This window comes from Spermophilus citellus (genome assembly GCF_964194105.1).
Source record: "Spermophilus citellus genome assembly, chromosome: 6".
NCBI lineage: Eukaryota > Metazoa > Chordata > Mammalia > Rodentia > Sciuridae > Spermophilus > Spermophilus citellus.
This window is the reverse complement of record NC_138187.1, coordinates 136051334-136073686: the sequence shown is the minus strand read 5'-3', so window position 1 is coordinate 136073686 and position 22353 is coordinate 136051334. Positions and strand designations below refer to the sequence as shown.

The 22353-nt window shown below is 38.1% G+C and overlaps 1 protein-coding gene and 1 long non-coding RNA gene across 2 annotated transcripts in view; one reads left to right on the top strand and one right to left on the bottom strand.

Moving 5' to 3' along the window:
• Window positions 1–22353, top strand: part of NR5A2 (nuclear receptor subfamily 5 group A member 2) — a 118765-nt gene that overhangs the window by 94523 nt on the left and 1889 nt on the right. The gene's annotated exons all lie outside the window — the stretch shown is intronic.
• The window catches only part of LOC308652183, a 188100-nt gene continuing 185436 nt past the window's right edge, over window positions 19690–22353 (bottom strand). The window contains exon 3 of the long non-coding RNA XR_014022752.1: window positions 19690–19767. This is a non-coding gene — a long non-coding RNA (uncharacterized lncRNA). The remainder of the gene's footprint in view (window positions 19768–22353) is intronic.

Here is a 22353-nt window from a genome sequence, read left to right as displayed (position 1 = left end):
CTTGCTAAGTTGCTGAGGCTGGTCTCAAACTCGTGATCCTCTTTTCTAAGTGAATCTAGCTGACTACAGCACTCCAAATAGAAATAAGAAATCACAATTGGTTTCACTTCCTGTAATCTTCCTTAATGAGTGCTGTTTCTCTGGATTATTTAACTGTGACCACTGTAGGCGAGTTTCTGTGAAGGCACAAGATAGTTTTTCTTTTTTTTCTTTTTTTTTTTAATGATACAGCTGTGATTTTTAACAGCTATAAATTACCATCAGTAGGTATCACTGAAACCATCTGCCACTCTTTATTTCTGTCCCAATGAATACTGAAGCCTTCCTCTGGCAACTTATAACTTCTCGAAAATCTCATTTAATTAATAACAGAAGATCCTCATGGCCTTTATTAAGTGCCTGACCATGGGTGAACTGCTGGAGAGATACAGGAAGGATTACCCTCTAGGTCTCTGGGTTGGTAGATCACTGGGCTAAAGTGGGGCTGGAACTCAAAATTAATGAACGGATGACCTCAAGTCTTGTCAGTACTTTGAAAACTTCATTTTGAAGTTGTTCATTTGTCTACATAAGGTTGTGAAGTCTAAATGACACAAAATATTTTATTTAACTGTAGCATGTCCATAGAACAGTAATCATTTCATGTTGCATAGATGACTGATTGGCAATTAAATATGTTTTTAATTAGCTACAAATACTGAAAATTGGGTAATTATTAGTTAATAATCATATTAGCAAACAAAAGAAACTCAGAAGTGGGGAGAAAAAGAGTTACTGTAGAAATAAACAAATGAGAACATATTGACACTCAGTGAAAATGTTTCAATCAAAAATAAAGAAGATAGGTGAGCTGCGAATTTGAGCAAAAAAAAATTTTTAAGCAAAAATCTTCCTGATAATTTTTAAAATTATTTCTAAACAAATTATTTTCTCTTTTCTTTCATACATTTCATTTGCTTAGTAAATAATCTACAAAATTGAAATGTGAATTGAAATCCAAAAATATGGAGGTGTGAGGGCCACCCTCTGGGGTGTGTTTTCTCTCCTTCCTCTTCGCGGCTCCAGTGCCTGCCACACAGCACACGGTGGGGGGATATCTACTTGGCTTGCAGTTCTTGGTGCTGTACATTCCCAGTCCATATTCCAGAGTGATTCTGGAGGATGGGGGTGGGATGCAGGAACTGGTGTGTGGCTGAGGGTCCTTTCCACGCTTTGGCCCTGAGAACTGATTAGCTGTGTCTCCAACACAGGCTTCAGTGTAATTATGACTGGCCCACGGAGCTCTTGGGATTGCATGACTGGTGTAGAGGCTAACAGCCTCTTTTTTATTTGGATTGTGACCCTCCAGTACACCTGTCAGCCACTGAGTCATGGGTATTTGTAAGCAACCAACAACTATATTGCCATGTCTGTGTGTTACCCTCAGCACACAACAAAATACAATAGAGAAAGTGAGAGTAGACGGAGGGAACTTTCACCAGGGAAAAGTCATGAGTAGAGGACTCTGTCAGAGGTTGATATCATTTTCTTTTTAAATCCCAACTATATTGAGCACAATACAGGGGACATCCCTGTCTGTAATGACTTAACCTGTGTCTCTACATTATGGACTCCTAGTCATCTTTTAGTGCCTGTCTAAATGTTGCTTCTTTACGAGGATGTCTGCTTGACTCTCCCATGGCACGCCAAAGTCATTTGTACCAAGATTGACATCACTTGCTTGAAATTCATAGCCCCCAAACTTGGATGGATGAATGAATGAGTGAACATTGATTGAGTTGATGCTGGATCAAACAATTTGAAGATGTCTTCTCTTGTCCTTCTTCTGCTCCTTCCCCAGGACCCTTCCTTTTCATTCTTCTTACTATTTCAACTCATCCAGTCCCCAGAATGAGAGAGCCAAGATCAAATTGGAAACTAAGAGCCTGAGCCTCTTGTGGTCAACTTAGTGGAGGAAATATGAAATTGGACTATTCATACAGGGAGTCAATAGGTGAACCATTACCAGCTTGTTTTTATAGCAACAACCTGGTGTAAAAACGAAAACAATCTTGGACACTACTGAGTATCATCCATATTTAATGCCTCTGTGCTATTGCAGTAAAACTCTGGATGATTATGGGCACTACTTAAAAATAGGACTCCTTGTTCAATAATTAATACATTTGATGGAGGGTAGAGTTTCACACAGTGCTCAGAGCTCCAGTAATTAATGGACTGATTACGAGATGCTTGTAAAATGGTTTAAACACTAAAAAGTACTGCCTGGGTGTAATTGTTTTAGAGTTAACCCTGTGTATATAAATGTTGAAAATGTACAGGCAAGATCAGAGAGGGGCGGGAGAGATCATGAGATGGCAGCAGTTTACAGCTCTTAGCTCTTAATTTAGGATTTTAAAGAAGACTCTATAAAGGGAGAATGCAGGCCTTCTAATACCCCAAACATTTTCCCATTGTGTCTCTAATCTCATAAAAGAATCACCTCTAATTCACGGGGCTCAGTACCTTTTCAGAAGCAAGAAACTTCAGTTTAGTTACCTTTAATGACCCGATAACTAAAACACACTGACAATGCTCAAGTTCCACCAGAGTAACTCCTCTGTTTCATTCCACACCCGAGGGAGTTAAGAATTAATGGTAGCTCTGTTTGTTTGTTCTCCCTGTTATTTGCTCTTCTCAGAAATGACCTCCTCTCTGAGCTTTCTTAGAGAAAACCCAGCTATGGCATCTCAGTTCTAGGAAGGAGCGGGGAGGAAAATGGTCCCCTAACTTCAAACCAGCTAGCTGAAATGTCCCCAGCCCCCACCCCCACCCCCAGAGGAACAGAAAAAGCCTTCTGTGGAAGATAAAGCGTTGTCTTGCGTCCTTTAGCACCATTCAGGGCAGTCAGGGTGAGGACATATTGGGCGATTATAGGACAATCTTTGTAGAGGGAGCCATGGGTTTCAAGTTAGCAGGAACCATCTATCAATTCTTAAGATTATTCCATGATTTACTGTCAGAGCATCATGTATTCTCTGATTTTCTGCCTCCCGTGAAACATTGTGCTTTCCTTTTCTATTGATGTATCAACTATAATAGTTACAAGCAGCTACAGAAAAATCAATAGTGAGCTTTCATTACTGTGTACATCAAGTAAAGAGCCTCTCGCTGCAAGAGTGCACCTTGTTAGAGTCTCACCAATGGAACATAAGCTGCTCTCCGTGATGTTTGCCTAGTCTGAATTAGAAAAATCAACCTACACAGGGAATTTTAAACAGAGGTGATTTTTAAAAATATGGTCATCTGCTAAATGGAAGCATAGAACCCTGGAAAAACAATCTCTCAACAGGTCTAGATAGGAGGCATAATCATTTTTCCAAAGGAAAGCAGCCATTTCCAAAGCGAACATAAACACGTGCAATTTCCATGTCTTCTGGTTTGGAATTGTCTTTTTAAGATCACCTGGACAGTGGGTGTAAGTACTAGGTTGTCACTTAAAAATCAACTATAAGGGGCTATGGCTGTAGCTCAGTGGTAGAGTATTTGCCTAGGATGCGTGAGATACTGGGCTTGATCCTGAGCACCACATAAAAATAAACAAATGAAATAAAGGCATTCTATCCATTTGCATCTACAAAAAAAAAAAAAAAAAATCAACTATAAGCAGAAAGTTCCCGGCACTGTGTTCTTGTGCTGACCGCCCAGGCAAGTGAGGAGGACCCAAAGAACAGTGGGGATGGAAAGCAATATTCCATAATCTTAATGGAATTTAGGAGTCCCAGACATACATATGGACAAAGTTTCATTCCCTTTCAAAGCACATGTTGGGAAAAGAAAAATACTTAGGGTTTTTAAATAGCAAATACCTTTGCTTGCCTTTGGGAGCATATAGCTACCAGTTAGTTCATGTAAATAAAAAATGGTAGAAAACAAAATGCAGGTCCTGATAGTGAGGAGGCGGGGGGCTGGCAAGGAGCAGAGGGTCTCTGGCATCTCAGCATCCATCTGGGCAAAATACCCAGGAATTTCCAAAGCAGGTCCTAAGTCTTGGTTCTGAACCATGCGAAAGTTTAATTCCCAACCCCAAAACCTATGCAGTGAATATATTCAGGTCTATATATTAAAGTAATTAGTTTATTACTTTCTGAGAGTCATGATCTACATAAAGAATTTTTGCATTCTATTATTATCCAACTCCAAATCCCAGTTCTTATGCTCTTGAGAGAGAACATATTTAGATAGAACACACAAATTTATGACTTGATAATTTTTGTGTTCATATAAAAAACTTGAAAAACTATAAAAAATATTTTTGGAAATATCAGAGCAACATTAAACAAACATCTAACAAACTAAAACTTTGAGGACCAGATCAACCTCCCCAAAGTAGCATTTTGAAATATTGATGAATCCTAACAAGTGTTTTGATTTCTGTAGGGTTGTCTTATCTTGAGGGGAAGGGAGAAATATTTCCATGATGAACTTGTAAAATATCCCATTTTCTTTCATAGCTTTTCCAAGTTCTTTTTTAAACATCTCCTTCAGTGTTTTTATATAACCAAAAATTATGTGAGGCTTTTAAATCTCCCTTTGACAGTCCAGCAATAGAAAGAACTGCCATTCAGCTATAGGCACATTGAGTGTTTGATGTTCCCAAAGGTTTTCTCTGCAAGGATTGTGAAAAGATTAGTTAGCACATGCTGTTTACATCAGAGGATGCCAAGAAACTAGCAACAGGCTGTCTGTACTTCTATACCCCTGCCTGGGCGGAAGACCCTCCTTGTCCCAGCTAATCAGGTGGTGGTAAAATCCCCAAGATTAGTTCTTTTTATTTTCCAATGTTCCTAACAATTAAAACTGTAAACATAGTTTATATATTGCTACTCTTAATTATACTCTTGTTTTCGTTCATTTCTTTTGCTACAACCTAGGTTGGTGTTTTGCATGTAATTACATGCAGAAGTACTTTATTAAAAACCTACTTGAGTTGTAGTTGTCCTAAGTATAATTGGAGGTCCAAGTTGAATGAATATCTTCTGGATGATTACATAATCTCTCTGAATTTAACTACTACTTCCCTCTATGTAGCATTAATGCTTTTATTAAAAGTATTGTTTTCATATTATACATTAAAAAGTATTATTTTCACATACTTTTTCTTGCATAGTTAAAAAAAAAAATCCTGGGGCTGGGGACGTAGCTCAGAGGTAGAGCGCTTACCTAGCATGCATGAGACCCTGGGTTCTACCTTCCAGGGCACTTTGAACCTTAACACCAAATAATCTGGTGCTTCTCCTGAGCCACCCAGATTATGTTTGCTCTAACGCATCAGTCAAAGGGTGCAGACTCTGGCAGGAAAACCCAGAGCAGGATATTATGTACAGTAGGGGCTTTCCAACCCAGCTGTTCCAAGCCCTGTAGGGTCAAATTGATGGGGAAATCCAGAATGACAGCAAATTTGCCATCAACTCATGGCTCCCTGCCATGAGAGAGGTTGCTGGTCCAACACACAGGCCATGGGTATTTAATAGGTCTTAAAAATAAGTATAGTGAAAGAATGCATTTTAAGCAGAAATTGAGAATAAATTAAGAAAGAGGCAATAGTGGATAAGCAAATAAATAGAAAGAGACAAAGATAAAGAAGAAAAAATGAAAGAAAGGTAGATCTGTGATCATAATTTTTTTATTCCCAGTCTTGTAAGATTTAAATTTTTATCCTAATTTAAAAAATAAAAGAAGTTCATATGTTAAAAAAAAAAACTTCTGAATTGCACTGACAAAAATGCTAATCTGTGATATGGTTGGATTCTTAAATTGGTTTATATTTATTTAAATTTTTTAAGAAAAAATAATTTCCAATATTTTAATATGTCTCACAAATACACTTTTTGCATTTGCTGCTTTCTTTCCAGAGGTGTCTTTCCAACCACAGGGCTTCCCTGTCTGTTCACGCTTCCTAACAGCCCCTCAGCCCATATTCCTTCAGATTCTTTTCAGCAGATCTGACCTGTGCATGTGTAAGCACCATCAAGCATACTTATGTGGGAGTGTTCCGTGACCAGCCTCACAGCCAGTGTTATTTCCTCTGCTGTATTTCCCACTTGCTGGGAGCTGTGCTCACACTTGGCATATTTGGGAAAGGGACAGGCCTGCTCCACACTTTCTTCACTGTCCCAAGCCAGCAACAGGCAAAGTCTTTGCAGCCTGAGAGGGTGTCGACCACTTGAAGGTAGATAAGCTGATGGTCAAAGGCATTCTGGAAATTTCCACAAAACATTTACAAAGGGTTTCATCAGTGACAATGAGGAACATGTGGTCAAAAAGCAGCTCGGTTCATGCTCTGATGCCCAGCTTACGTCCCCTCTCCTGGCATTTGCATTAATGTCTAGAAGCTCTTTCAGAAACTGAAAAAGATGTTTCATTTTGCTGACCTATTGATGCTTCTGCACCCTTCCAAGGGCCCTCTCCCCTTTTGGTGGACTGTGCTTCAGGAACAACTCTGAGACCAGGATTCAATAGAACTTCAGGAAGTTAGACGGAGGTGCACCTTGTGAATTATTTCCCTCACCTCCATTCCCACCACTTTGTCTCCTGTTAACAAAATACAGATTGTAGATTAGGTACGGAGAGTAGGACTTAGAATCAGGTGGACCTGGGTTCTAATCGCAGTTCTGTCTCCAACCATTGTCAATGCAGGAATAAAAATAATCTTAATATATAACATTAATATAATAATGCAACCTCCTCACTCAGTTGTCAAGCACTGAAGAAGATAGGCACTGAAATGTTTGTGGCTGGCATTAGTATTAGTTAACAAACCATTAATAATAAACAAACCTTTATACAGTGGCTAAACTGAATGTGCTTAGACAGCTGTTACTGGGTAATAAATACTCCCATATTTGAAAATGACTTTTTTTTTCCACTATGACTTTTCAGTCAGTGAAGTAAGAACTGTTCTTGATCAGAACTGTTCTTGATTATGTGATCAGGAATTTGTTGGCTCTGAAATAGAGTGGGGAAGATAAACAGTTTCTCCATTTACTTCATCCTATCTAAGATTTAGGCATTTTTCTTAAACATTTTACTGTTAGAATGACATTTTCTTAAGAGTTTAAAAAACACAAAAGCCAAGTTTTCACTTATTATTTATTACCATAGACTTGGAGGAAGACAACCAAACATTTCAAGAGTCACCCCCCCCCCCCCCGCCCGTCACCGGCTCGGTGCCCACAATACCTTTATTTTATTTACTTATTTTTCATGTGGTGCTGAGGATCAAACCCAGTTCCTCACAAGTGCTAGACAAACACTCTACCACTGAGCTACAACCCCAGCCCCCATTCACTCATTTTTTTTAAAATTCTAATTAGTTATACATGGCAGTAGAGTGCATTTTGACACATCATATGTAAATGGAGTATAAGCCGTGTTTAATTCCTTGAAGAAGTATTGATTTTAAAATCTGGGAAATGGAAGCTTGTTTGTTTCTTCACAGCCAAAGAATACTCACACTCGGGTTTGTTCTTGGAAGACCCTCACAGAGAAGTGATGCATTTCTCTGTGTTGGAACTTAAAAACCTATCCTCAGTTTTCTCTGTTACTAGAGGTTGCAGGGCATTCCTGAATCCACACCTAATCCAAAACTCAAAATGTAAACAGTTATTTAAATCCTTTGCTTCACAAAATGGGAGCTCTACCCACCTCAAAACTGCAGTGTGGAGAGCTCTGCGTGATTCCGGCTGCCCTTGATTTTGACATTGGAGTAATTGATGAATGGGCTCATGGGAAGAGGATTTGGGGATTTGTCTTTGTCCTGAATACTTAAGTTTGAATCCCCAGGAGACAGTAGTGGTTCTACCCTGGCACCCTGAACTGTGGGAACATCCATGGACCTGTCCCCTCCCTCAGCAAAGCCCAGTGAAGATGTCCAAGCAGCTGACTACTGATACTGTTCCTGGAGTCTTGAAAGAGCTTTTCTCTGTGGAAGCTGGCTCAGGAAAATCCACACCTGAGCTGTCCATTAGACGAGCACTGGATAGACTATTGTTGGATAGAGTAATTAATTAAGTCAACACTGCAATAATATGAAATAACAAAGTATTTTAGGAGCCAGGCACCATCCTACCTTGTGATAAGTACTGTTAAGACACAGTTTAACCACAAGAATACTAGGTGTAGAGCAGTTCCTAATTCATGGTCTCGTAGCTAGTGGAGTATTCACAGATTTAAAGTCACTCTTACTCATTTTTCAGATCTGTGCAAGTGCAAGTATTAATAATTTTCCTAAATACTCAAGAGCTGGTTATAATAAAACTGTAAGAACATCAACGTCTTCCCACACTTATATCAATGATATGTATGTGAATGTTGATCATCATATTTTGTTGGTTTCCTTCTCATTCAAGTCTTAATATAGCATTTACAAAACCCTATGATTGGATACACGATATTTTATCACTGTCTTAGCAAAATCTACAATTACACACGTGTGCACACACACACACATACACACACACAAAGTTTCCTTTGCAAAATACAAGCTGCTGAAGTTCTCAGACTAATCTTTGCTATTATTTTTCTCTGCCACATGGTTACATAAATATAAAAGAGGTTGGTAATATAGATTTTCTGTCTTTTATATACAAATACAAATCCATGAGCGGTTGAATGAATTATTAATCTTAAGTTACGTCCAAAAACTAGGTATTTGGCTTTAACGGTCTTGTTAGTTAACCAGTTTCCCACTCCAAAGACCTTCTCTTTTCTTCTTTTAGGCCAAATAATTCAGAATAAGTATTGGTTTCCTGAATGATGCTTTTTTTCTTCTTCACTTCAACATCTGATCTTACAGAACAGAATATTAATAAACTAGGAGAAATGATGTAATAGCAACTTGAGTATTTCTAGCTCTTATAGAACAGCTTTATTTTAAATCTTCAAACTAATAAAACCTTGGATATTTAGAATTGATATGTGTATAATCAAGTTCTCCTATGGGCATAAATTTGCCAGAATTTTACTGATAGTCATATATTACTTTTGAGAACAAATGGAAACAGAACATATGGAAATACAACAAACCTCGCTAATTGAGAACATTTCAACTTGGCAGCAGAGAGCTGAACGTACCGGTACCTAAGGAAATGCAATTCTCTCTCTAAAGTAATGTAGTGAGCATAGTGGGTTATGTAAATGGAGTCATGTAAATTGGTGGAGATGATACACATAAAAAGGGGTTGGAAGCACTGGTATAGCATTAAAATATGGAGTTCTTCCAATGCTGTCATTTATTCATTGTGCACCTCTCTCTGGAAGGGTCATACCAGACCCACCAGAAGTGTTAGAGAATGTGAGATAAAATAGATGAACAGCTTTGATGAGAACTCACAGAAATCACAATTCACAGCAAGCCTGCCTTTCATAACATACCCTCACAAAGGCCTTTAACATTTAGAAATTGGATTTTAAAATAAGTTACACATTAATAATTCTCTTAATTCCCTGAATTTCTGGTTCAGCTGCTAGTTTTGAATCAAATTTATTTCTCGTGCCTTAGATTAGATACTCAGAATCTGAAACAGAAACTTAAACTTCCTATCAAAATTAAAATCCGAATACACTAATTCAAATGGCTGGGACTATAGTTGCAGTGTTTTCTTGTATATTTTATATTCTAAGTTTCCTATCCTATTATATCTTTTTATATTGACTTGATTATAAGGTAATTCATTCTTTTATCATGATTCATATTTATTCTATCAATATTATATTCATAATTTGGTTTCCATTTTTCTGTTGAAATGAATTGGTGAGAACTGAGAGCAGGGGGCAGTGGATACCCTTCCACAGGAAGAATGAAGCCCACCATTGCAAACACGTCCTCCCAGGTCCACATCACCCAGGGATGTGGGGTGCAGGTGGGAGTGTAGGAAACAGTGGAGACCCCATGCATGTCTCTCTAGCACCAGATAATCTTACCATTTCTGGACTAAATTTGAAAAAAAAAATTATGAAGTTTCTTGCCTTCATTTTATGCAGTTTCTCACAGCTGCTGGGATAGAGGCAGGAGTGATACAAATTATACAAAACATGCTGATTATTTTGTAAAGATTCTTGAATACTTTTATTCAGCTTTTCTATTTTGAAAAGATATTATTAAAATCGTACTCTGCTTTCTTTAGTCTCATGCAAGTTTTCTTCTCTAGGTAGCATGTTCCTCCCTTCTCATCCCTGTCCATTTTCTGTGCGAGCCGGTATCCCTTGCTGCCCTCCAAAACCCAAAGGATAGGTTTTACAGCAGGCTCTAACCAGCCTTCGGTGGGGAACAAAGCCTAGTAACAGAAGCTGCTCCTGGCAATCCAAACTGCACCATGGCCCATGGACTAGCAGGAGTTTAAAAGGAAAGGATTTCTGTAAAGTGCTGAATTATGAAGGAGTATTGATTGTGTTTGTAGAAATATCTAGAAGATTTCATCTTTTGTCTTCTAGACTCACTGTAATGTGGAGAAGCGTTTCAAGTCTTATTTACTCTGAATGTGGTACCTTATCTACTAAATGCACACTCTATTCTCAAATGTGACCTGTTTTCTCCCTCCCTTAGAAATAATCTTGGAAAGTCAGTGGTGCCAAAGCTGAGAAAGTTGAGCTGCACTGGGCTCTTAGCCACACGCACACCAAATAATATTTTAATTGGCTAAGCTAATATTTGATCCAAGTTCATAAAAGTTTGAAATCAAATAATTAAATGCAAATACGGTCTTCATCACAAAGACGGTAAGAATGCCTTTAAGCTAATATTTTTTAACAAGAACTGTTCGACAGTGTTCTCTTGTAAATTTTATCATACCTGAGGCACTTTTCCTCATTCGATTAGCTGGAAAGCTGAATTTATCCCGAGGCAAACCAGACATCTAGTACCGGCTAAATTCAACAACTGGAGCTTAAATTTGGCTTAATATATCCCCACTTGGATCTGCCTGTTTAATTCTCTTTCATATGATAACGTTGGTTTATTCATAGTCTTGCCTTGCCACCTGAACAAACTGAACCTCATATCTTATTCTAAGAAAATAAGAAAACTTTGCAAAACCCACAAAAGTTCCTGAGTGGAAATCAAATGCAAACTTATGGCTCAAAAACGGTTTCAGGACGTGATTAGAAGAATGGGGGGAAGAGCTTTTCTCTGAGGGAGGTTTGCTTTTTATGAATGTGCATGTTTCCTACTCATGTGGGGACAGATGGTCTTTAGAAAAGAATAAGGCTATGACTCCCAAGACCAGCCTTGGCAGCTGCAGTTTTAAGGCTCATGTTTGAAATGTAGTACGCTACCTATTTCATCACACTCTGTATGGATTTGGCCTTATTATTAAGCATATTTTATGCACAACTTTATTTGATGCTTAGAGACAACCAGGAAAATGTTGGATTCTATACCCCTTTAAATTCTGTTTCCTGGCTCAAAACATTAAGTCGATTCCCAGCCAGAGCCCTTATTTTTTCTCATTCTTCATGCATCCTAATATTTTCACTATCACTGGTGCAACATATGATCTTTTTCCTGGCCTCAGATCCCCTTTCGCGTAGCCTTTTGTCCTCATTTTTATCCCTAAGAATTCTGGAAAGCAAACTACAAATTGTACATAGACATTTAGATGAAAGTGCTCTCTGTCCATCCATGCGATGGTCCCTGAGCACCACACGAAGCTCCAATATAGGTTTCCTGGAAAATATTTCGATTACTGCTTTACAGCATCACATAAGTATAATGCTTTTCCTATATTTGTGGATATAGGAAATAATTTTGAATCAAATGACATTTTTTTCCAGGGATAAATTGTATTTGAAGTTGATTTTGAAATCTTCAAAAATAGCTAATAGTTGGAGGACTGGCACACAGAAAGTGCTTAGTATATTTTTTGTCAGATTAATATGTATATGTTTTACATTCATGGGAGCTTAATGCAAATTAGCAAGTCCAATGATGTAGGCACTGGGTGTCTTGTGGTGGTTGTGGTGGGGGTGCTGTACTTGCTCTATGGGGGAAATAAGCATAAAATCATGTTCTGAGGCCTTCAGCATGGTCACTGAGGGAGATAATGAAGGTGTGGAACATGGTAATGGGTTCTCCACCTAAGAAAGTCCAAAGTCCCAAGGACTGAATGACAGAAGGTAAGCTTGGCACTGTGTTCAAAGCCCCTAGCCAAAATTCCTGTTTGAATCTGTTTCCCAAGAAAGCACAGTACATAGCAGAGTTTATGCCTTTCGCTTGCTGTTATAATTCCACACAAGAATAGCAGCATGTCAAAGGCAAGAGAAGAGAGAGAGAGAGAGAGATAGAGAGAGAGAGAGAGAGAGAGATTTTGGTTTAGAATATTTAATGGAGAAATTTATTAACATATTTATTGAGCATCTTACTGTGTTTAGCACTTGCCAGGTTCTGGGAATATAGCTGCAAAGAAGACCAGGTCTCTGCCTTCAGAACTTTTATTGTGGAAGGGACGATGGGCAATTTTTAAAATCAGACACACATATCTGTCTGTCAGAAGCAAGCAGTTTTATTCAGGGGCAGAGGGAATACAAAATGCTGGGTCATGGTTACCGCTGGTGGGTCAGGAATTTGTTTATGGGGGAACACACAGATAGCCTGAGGGGCTGGTGATGTCCCAGTGTTTCAGTTGTCTGACAAATCTGTTATATTATGTTTAAAAAGTTATATGTGCATTAAGTTGTTTTTTTTTTCTTTTTTGGTGGTACTGGCAATGGGATCCAGGGCCAAGTTCATGCTAGGCAAGCACTCTACCACTGAACCAGAGCCCCAATCCTAAAAAAAATTGGGGGGGGGGGAGTTGGCTCTAGGGATTGAACTCAGGGGGCATTGGACCACTGAGCCACATCCCCAGCCCTGTTGTATATTTTATTTGGAGACAGGGTCTCATTGAGTTGCTTAACACCTCCCTTTTGCTGAGGCTGGCTTTGAACTCTCGATCCTCCTGCCTCAGCCTCTAGAGCCACTGGGATTACAGGCATGCACCATTGTGCCCAGCCCTAAAAAAATTTTTTAATGATCATAAGATATGCAATAATATCTATCATCTTAACCATTTTCCCATTGGGTTTAAATTTTCTTTTATATGGCAATCATTTTTTTTAAATTTTCCTTTATTTTTAGGTTCCCAACATGATTAAACAGCAGGTACAGAGGTCCCTTGTGTTCCCTTCCACCACACATGCACAGCCCTCCCCCATGATCAGTGTTCCCCACCAGAGTGATGTATTTGTTGCATTTGATGAAATTACATTTTCACCCGAAATTCTTGGTTCACATTAGGGTTCACTCCTGGTGTTGTACATTCCATGGGGACTAATGAATAACAACATGGCCACTATTACAGCATCATACCAAGCTCTGCCTGTTCAGTCCCCTCCCCACCTGATGCTCGACACCCACTGCTTTTTACCATCTCCGTAGTTTTGTCTTTTACAGAATGTCATATAGTTGGAATCGTTAATATGTAGCATTTTAAAATTAGCTTCTTTTTACTTAGTGATACCCATTTAAGATTCCTGCATGTCTTTTCATGGCTCCATGGCTCATTTGATTTTGACACTGAATATTATTTTGTTGTCTGAGTGTAACAAAGTTAATCATTCACGCACTAAAAGGGCATCTTGATTCCTTCCAAGTTTTGTCAATTATAAGTAAAATTGTGATATAAGCATCTATGTGCATTTTTTTGTGGGGACCTAAATTTTTAATCTAACCATTTTTAAGTACACAATTCAGTAGTGCTAAGTTGTATAGCCAATCTTCTTTTCCTTTTGCAAAACTAAAATTCTGTGTCCATTAAACAACTCCAGCCTCCAACCACTCTTCTACCTTCTGGGTCAGTGAATTTGACGACTGCAGATACCTCGTATAAGAAAGATCATAGTGCTTATTATTTTGTCCTTGGTTTATTTCATGTATCAAATGTCCTCAAGGTTCATCTGTGGTAGGATATGCCAGTCCCCTTCCTTTTTTAGTATCCTCCCCTGTGTGTACATTTTGGGGGGGGGGGGCGGGTTTTGTTTCTCCACTCACCCATTTATTGATACTTGGATTGCTTCTACCTTTAGGCTGTCGGCAATTATCTATTTCTTTTATACTTTTCATGTATTTTAAAGGAAAATTTGTAAAAATAAGGCAAGGTGAGGGAGCAGACAGTGATAGGATAGTAGAGCTTCGTCGAAAAGAGTGATCATCTCCTTGAGTAGATGAGTGTAGTCAATGAAGTGAGGAAGTGAGTCTTACACAACAGGGAAAGAACCATCCAGAAAGAGAGAGTAGTAGGTAGAAAGTTCACGAGGACAAACAAACTTGGTACATTAAAGTAGCACCAAGAAATACCAGGAGGTGCATCTAGACAGGGGTGGGTGAGGCAAGGAGATGTGCTGTAAGAGTCAGACTATGGGGGATTAATTTTTATTAATGCATGAATTATTGCTTTGTTCCAAATATCAAATTGATGTCATTTATACTCAATTCTGTATTCTGTGTCCTAACAGAAGAGATGCCAGACATCTCTAGGCACACAGGAGCTGCTTAGAAACTTTTGCAAGCTTTGAATTTATACCTGCCAAAGCTACATTGTTTCCTTTAAGAGGGGGCAACTTTCATGTAAATGAGTTCAGTTGCCATTTTTGAATGGCACATTGTCTCAAATACTTGTGGAGATTAAAGTACCATCCAGACAATTGAATGAAAAAGCAAGTGATGGGCTGTTGGGTAAATGTGGAGTAATACATGTACTAGTTTTCTAAGAATTCAGTGTCTTCTTGTCAAAAATCCCATTCAAAATTGCGCAGAATAGTAGAGCTATGGTGACAATAGAGACCTTCAAGTCCAGCCCTTGGTATTCACAGATGTAAAATCATTAGACTCAAAATAGTGACAGGCCCATGATCTCACAATTTAATAGAGAGAGAACTAAGACTGGAAATGAAGACATATTACTGAGGAAGACATATTCCTTCTCTTTAGGAACTCTGCTGCCCTTTGGGGACTATGTATGTTGCAGGCATCTCTCTGCAGATGACATTCTTTACACAGTAATATTTTCTGAGCCCTGCTTTTCCTGGGCACTATGGTAGACACTGGATTAGTGACATTTTATGCAAAATGCCATATACATCTTGTGGAAAGTGGGCTTCAAAATTAATAAACAGAATGGAAAATGCTTAACTGAAACCTAAGACTAAATCATACTTTCTTGAATATTGTTTTTGATCAAGAAAGGGATAAATTTGCAGGTATTCACTTTTCTTTGCATTAACTTTGGAAAACTGCATAATCAGAGATTCTGCTTTGTCCGTGAAATGTCACAGTGGGGAAAAGGACCAGATTGCTGTTGAGGAAATTCCCCTTTCAGTCATGTACTAGGCAAAAAAAAAAAAAAAAACCTCCTCCAATTTCTAGCTGAGATTATAAGAAAAATAATGCCTTGTGAGGATACTGTACCTGTATATTTTTTTTTAAGTTCACTATTAGTTAAAGTGTCTTTGGCTTTAAGAAATGAGTTATTTCATTTATTTTGCTAATAGAAAAATAGACTCAGAGGAGTTCAGTGACTTGCCCAAGAGGGTTGGTCCCTCAGACTAGATTAGACCTCCGTTTTCTGTGAATCTCTTTGAACACTGGTATTAGACCACAAGATCAAGTTGATTTAAAACTTCTTTGGTTAATGAGATCTGTTTTTCTAGCCTATACTTAAATAAGGCAAAGGTGGAGAAACTTATTTCTTAGCTTTGGTATCTGTATGGTCCAAATGTAAAAGGCTGGGGTGAATCTTGCCCAGAGGATCCTCCACAGAGACATCCTTTGACACTACACTGTGTTCAGTCTCAGTTGTGACTACTGTTTATAATGATCTCTGACATTTAAGATGTCAAAATTCCTGACAGGCGTGGTGGTGAATGCCTGTGATCTCAGCTACTAAGTCTAAGGCAGAAAGATCACAAGTTTAAGGCCAGCCTGGGCAATGTAGCAAGTCGTTTTCTCAAAATTTAAACAATAAATAAATAAATAAAGGGGCTGGGATTGTGGCTCAGCAGTAGAGCCCTAGCACAGACGGGGCTAGGTTCGATCCTCAGCACCATATCAAAATGAAGGCATGTGTTGTGTCCATCCACACCTAAAAAATAAATATTTAAAAAATAAATAAATAAATAAATGAATAAAAAGAGCTGAGGGTGTAGCTCAGTGGTGAAGCACCCTGGATTCATTAAGCAGGGCCAGGAGAGGGGAGATGATAAAGTTCCTTCAAAAACATCAAGATAAGGTATGTTATATCCCAGTGTGCCAATACTATATTGTTTCAAATTCTCTGAGGATGATTCATTCATAATATAATAAGACTTTTTTTTTTTTTTTAGAAAAACTGAAGTATTTGATTATTCAGCATCCGCAAATCTCCACCCTAGTAGGTAACTGAAACTTGAAGGCTGTGATACAGGAAGAAAAAGCTGTAGGAATTGAAAGTGATACCTCTGTAGGCTTCCGATCCCACCATGTGAGGGCTGTAGGGTGACACAGGCCCGTTCATACAACACTTCTAAGTCTTAGTTTCTCTTCTGGAATATAGGAATTTTAATACTTTCTCCATAAGCCTCTTAACTAGATTCAATGAGAAAACATGTTAAAAAAAATACCTGGCATACCTGCAATACCTTTGCAAGATGGGGTCTTTACACGTTAGCTGCTACAGGCCCCCACCCCTAAGCCTGTTCTTTTCTACATACTCTCACTGACTCCTGGGGTTCTGCCTGTTCTCTGAGAGCTCCCAAATCAAAACCATCAGCTCAGGCTTCTCTGCTGAGGTCTAGACTTTTTTTTTTTTTTTTTTTTTTAACTTGTGGGCATTTTATGAACATCTCCTTCAACTCAACTTGGCTGTTCCTAACTTAACTCCTCCAATCTCTTTATCCTGGTACCTTAAGGTTGGCTACCACCACACTTCATTAATAGAGGCCAAGAAGCCATGCTGGATGGCTTTCTCTGTATTAATCCAAGGTCCACAAGCCTGGATGCTTTTCAGGTCCTTCCCCACCCCCATGGCCATGTTTCCCATCTGTCTTCCTGTAGTGGCCTTGGTTCTAGTCTCCTTCATGAGCCTGCTGCCTCCTCACCCTCCTGCACACGCCAGTCCCTTTCCCCCACTTTCAGTGGAGTTTTCTTTATTCTTCAGAAAACTGACCATTTCCTTCTTTCCTAAAACCTGTCAGTGCTTCTGTATTGCTTTATAGTAAAATCCAGATGTAATTCCTCAGATGTCCCCTCCCCTCTCCCCCAGGAACTCAACTCTTCTTGTCCCGTGAGCCTTGTGTTAGGTGCCTATCCTGTGTGGCTCCCAAGGCATTCACTGCTTATCTGTATCACATTGAATGAATTACTGTGTGCAGAGATTGTTTTTTTTTACTCCAGTATTAATGAATGAGTGAGTGAATGAAAGAATAAATGAGTGAATGAATTTGTACATTGTATATATATGAAGGTATGAAATAACAAAGCCCACAGTTTTAAGAGCTTTTTATCTCTATGTGCATAAAAAGTGCATATGCTTTATGTACATATTTTTGCACACCACTCCTGTCAGAGGTTGCATTTTCTTGTTCCTAATTTGCGTAATGAGGACAGTGAATCGTATGTTCTAGTTGGAAAAATAGTTCTTGAGTTGATAAGCTTATATATGCATGCCTATATTATTGCAAAGGATTTATAGGCATGAATTTGAAATCTTCAAGTTTCAGGTTTTACTGGAAACCGGGCTAGAATCTCCTCTTGGGCATAAACATCAAAAATACCCGGCCCTTCATTCCCAAGCCCAGACTTTAAGTGCACTTTGTTGGTGTGAGAAAGTTTTAAGTGAACTTTGTTGGTGTATGCATGTTGCTCTCCAACCTCTCACAGTTCTTTTGAAATTATTTATACAAAATTATTCAAATTTAGCCCTATTAACATAACTTTACAAATAGGAGCTGGGGTTGTGGCTCAGTGGCAGAGCACTTTCCTAGGATGTGTGAGGCACTGGGTTGGATTCTCAGCACTATATATAAGTAAATGAATAAAATAAAGGTCCATCAATATCTAGAATTTTTTTAATAAAATATATTCCTTACAGAAAATTCATTTCTCTTTTTCTGTATCAAAGGAAAAGACCTTCTGAGAACAAATTGTGTGACAATTTATAGATGGTCATCCCCCTAAAAGCCTTGAGAAAAAGAAATATTCTTTAAGTGCAAAATAGTACCTCTTCCCCCACCTTTATGTCTTTTAAAAGGCTACGTTTTTCTTATTAAGGCCCTAAACAACTTAGGGGGAGACTCTATCTCAAAAAAAAAAAAATTAAATTCAAAGGGCTGAGGATGTGGCTCAGTGGTTAAGTGGGTTCAATTCCTGGTATCCAAAAAAAAAAAAAAGTTTCTTTTCCTCCCACTTGTCAGCAAATGACAATTCATACCCCTCCCCCAAAGCTCCCTGGCTCAGCAAAGAACAACACTGTAAAAGTGTGTTGTATGTAGTGTGTTGAACAGGAAGGTTTACAGGCTCTCCCACTGCCACAGTGACCAGGGAGGCAGAGATAAGAATCTTCATCTTCAGACAGCCCCAGTGCTATGCAGGACTGAAAAGTCGGCCCTGTAATATATTCAAGAAGACCTAAGGGTTTACTTTCCAATAAGGAGGGGAAAAAAATCTGAGCACCCCACTGTGAGCTTATCCTAATGCTGCTTCATATAAAAAGTGGGTAATTAGTCCCTGAGTGAATAAAGTAGAATAGATGATAAGAGATTGATACTTAGAGGGGAAGCACAAAATGCTCTTGCCACTCATCAAATTTTAAAGGCTATAGAGAAAGGGTTAGGGATGCTTCTGTCTGTTTATATACAATCTCCAATTCAGAATTTGTAATGATAGTTCATTAACCAGTGTTTTTAAATTGTATTAAAATGAAGCTTATATAAATTTCAAAGGCGCACTGATGGTGCCAGACGCAGGAGATTTTGAGACCCAGCACCAAAATGCCACAGCACTGGTTGGAATTTGGGTCTGATGTCCATCCCTGTACCTCCAGCTGGGGGTCTGTTGCCAAAACCTAGAGGTGGTGCAGTGCTATTTGATCTGGGAACCAAATCCCCAAACATTTATTTTTGACAACTCCAGAACATGCATTCATGTTTTCCAGATTTTGTTTTCTCATATAATTTAATGTGAATTTATCTGTGAATGTTTGGTGTTGTAGAATAACACCTATAGAAGAGTTAAAACTATAAATCTTGATTTGGAGGAAGGACATCTCAGGGAAAATGGTTAAGATGTTAAATTTCTATTTAAATGAATTAAATTTTCCTGAAAGGGCATCGTTTTGCATAAAACTAATTCCATGAGCATTGTAGAAATACATTCAAGTTTCCTGAAAAATAAAAATATAAAAATATAAGTATTTTTATATAAAAATATTTACATAAAAATAAATTGAACCACCCATCCAAATTTTTAAAATCAGCTTCTAACTAGAAAAAGGAGACTGACTGCCAAGATAAGGTAACAGGCCATTTTCACAAATGTGGCTATATCATTCTTGAACAAGTGAACAATAATATCAACAGTAATTGGTGTATTTTCTGGGGATGCCTTGACTGGTGCAGCATCCTTACCCCAAGGAACTTAGAGTCTTTGCAGAGAGTGGACAGTTCAAAATAGACCAGGCCGTCTCAGGGGCAGACAGGAGAGAAATGCTCCAGCAACTTCTATCAGCAAAGGAGACTAAATCAATTGAAATTGCTCTACATCCCTTTCCCCATTCCCTTTTTTACCTTATAGCTTATATGTTAGGATCTGTAAAGACACAGACACAAAATAGATATTTAGCAAGTAAGTATCTTTTGGTGCAATTAGCAGATTAAGTTTTGTTATATTTAGTGATGAATTCATTGAAGAAACTTAATCATATCATTAATTCAATCATGTGAATTCAACTCTGTTGATCTTTAGAGAAAAATTAGATATTTGAGCCAGTCACTATGGCTTCTGCCTATAATCCCAGCAACTCGGGAGGCTAAGGCAGGAGGATCGCAAGTTCAAGGATAGCCTCAGCAATTTAGCAAGACCTTGTCTCAAAATTAAAAATAAACTCCTGGCAATGTAACTCAGTGGTATAGCATCCCTGGGTTTTATCCCCAGCTTAAAGAAACCAAAGAAGGCTATTTGACCAAAGCTTGATAAATCTGTATATTTTTCTGCCAGAAGGAAAATTTCATGTATTTTTACAATCTTGGGGGAAAGGTGTCAATTTGAATATATTCATAAAGCTAATTGAAAGACTTTAAATGATCATTCTATAAGAATGTGTGAATAAACTAGAATTGATGATCTACCCTTTGTTTTTTGCTCATTGGGAATGGGTTCCCCACCCTTCAGGGTGACGTAATTTATCACAAAGTGTTAAACATCGTTCTCAAAGGATACATTTATCAAAAAAAGAAAGTTTCAAAAACAACTTTCTAAAAAGGCTATTATTCATTTATCTTACATTTTACACTGTTCACATTCCTACACCCTCCCTATTAATCTCTATGACTGTTGCTGGCTTTACTTGTGAGAGTTGTCTTTCAGTATACTGTAAAATAATATTCCATTTCAAATGTTTTGTAGTTATGTTTAAATCACTATAACACACACCCATGTAGATTTTTCTGTGGTACAGAGGTACAACATATGAAGGTATTTCTGATTGTTTACTTTTTATAATTTTGAACTAAGTATACCTCTAAGTCCTTAGCCAGGTTTATAAATAGTTTAAGTAATTTAAAGTCATTTTTAAAAATATTTCCTATAAGGTAGGTTGAAAATGCTTTATTAACTGTGAAGTGCCACATATATAAAATATCAAGTGGATAACAACTGAGCTGCTAAGTCTGATGTCACAAGAAGATGCAGAGTTCCTGGTAGTGTGGTGTGTGTCTGATTGCACAACTTAATGATCAAATTTTTTTGCATCTCACTTTGAAATAGATGTGGTACTCAGTTCTCACACTCTGTATCTATTTCAGCATTGATTACTCACTGTTTCAAATTTGGGTCAGAGAATTGGGGATAGAAAGGAGCATGTTTAATGCACGGTTACAACCCAAACATAAACACCAAAATCGTCTTGAACACATTTCAACAGTACACATGGGCTAGGCTTGTAACTCAGTGGTAGAGCACTTGCCTAGCATGTGTGAAGAACTGGGTTCAATCCTCAGCACCACATAAGAATAACCATAAAGAAAAATAAAGGTATGTGTCCATCTCCATCTAAAAATAAAACAGTAAGCGTAAGGCAGACTTCTTGTATATACATTCAGAACTCGCAAACTGTAGATCATGCTCAAAATATTGGATGTGTGTTACTAAGGTAACCATTAATGTGGTTTAGTGAGTTTAACCTTTTACTCATACTATTTGGTTGTTTTCTTCAAAATTCTTCTTATTTATTTTTACCCAATTAAAAAGCATCTTTTTACTTTCCGTGCAGGGGTGTATGTAAACACACACACACATCTGTGTATTTTTTCCCTAGCGGCTTCTATATACACATTGTAGTAAAGTTGTACAGTTAACATAAATAAACTCCAGGAGAGAAATTCCAACATTCCATTTTCCCTGGCCCATTGTCTCTGTGTATATCTGTAGTCAGTCTGTCTTTTCTGATTCTGTGGTGTTCTCTCTTATTCAGTATTTATAAGGACCTCTAGGGCAGATGTCTTACAACAACTGGATGCTCACCAGGAGTTAGGCAGAATGAATCGCCTATGTCCGGCTTCTCCAAAGAGGGACCCCAGGACCAGAAGAAAAATAGAAAAGGACACAATCAGACTTTAGAAACCATGTTCAGGTTAAGGGCACCAACCAGCCTAGCTTGTATTCTGCCTAAAGGACAAGACTTTCATTTGATAACGATCATTAGTCACTGAGATATATATTTTAGAGAGTTCCCAGTAGTGACTATTCCGTTGGCAGTCAGTGGAGTGTACAGATGGTTCATTAGCATAGGCTAGACAAGTCAAAGGCTTTCAGAATCATTTAGAAAATGTCAAACAGAAACAAGAACCCTGTCATTTTTTATTAGAATTAACTACATCATACCCTGGACACAGATTTCACCTTGGGTCAGAAAAATTAATACAGAATTATATGAATTGTGTAATATACTGGGTTAAGATAGGTCTTTCTCTAGGGACTCATTTGCTGGCAATATATTATGATCCCTCTACTTTAGGAATCCTCAAACCTTTCCTTTTGTAGGATATGAAAAGAGTTGACCTTGCTCAAAATCCATTGGTGTCTAACTG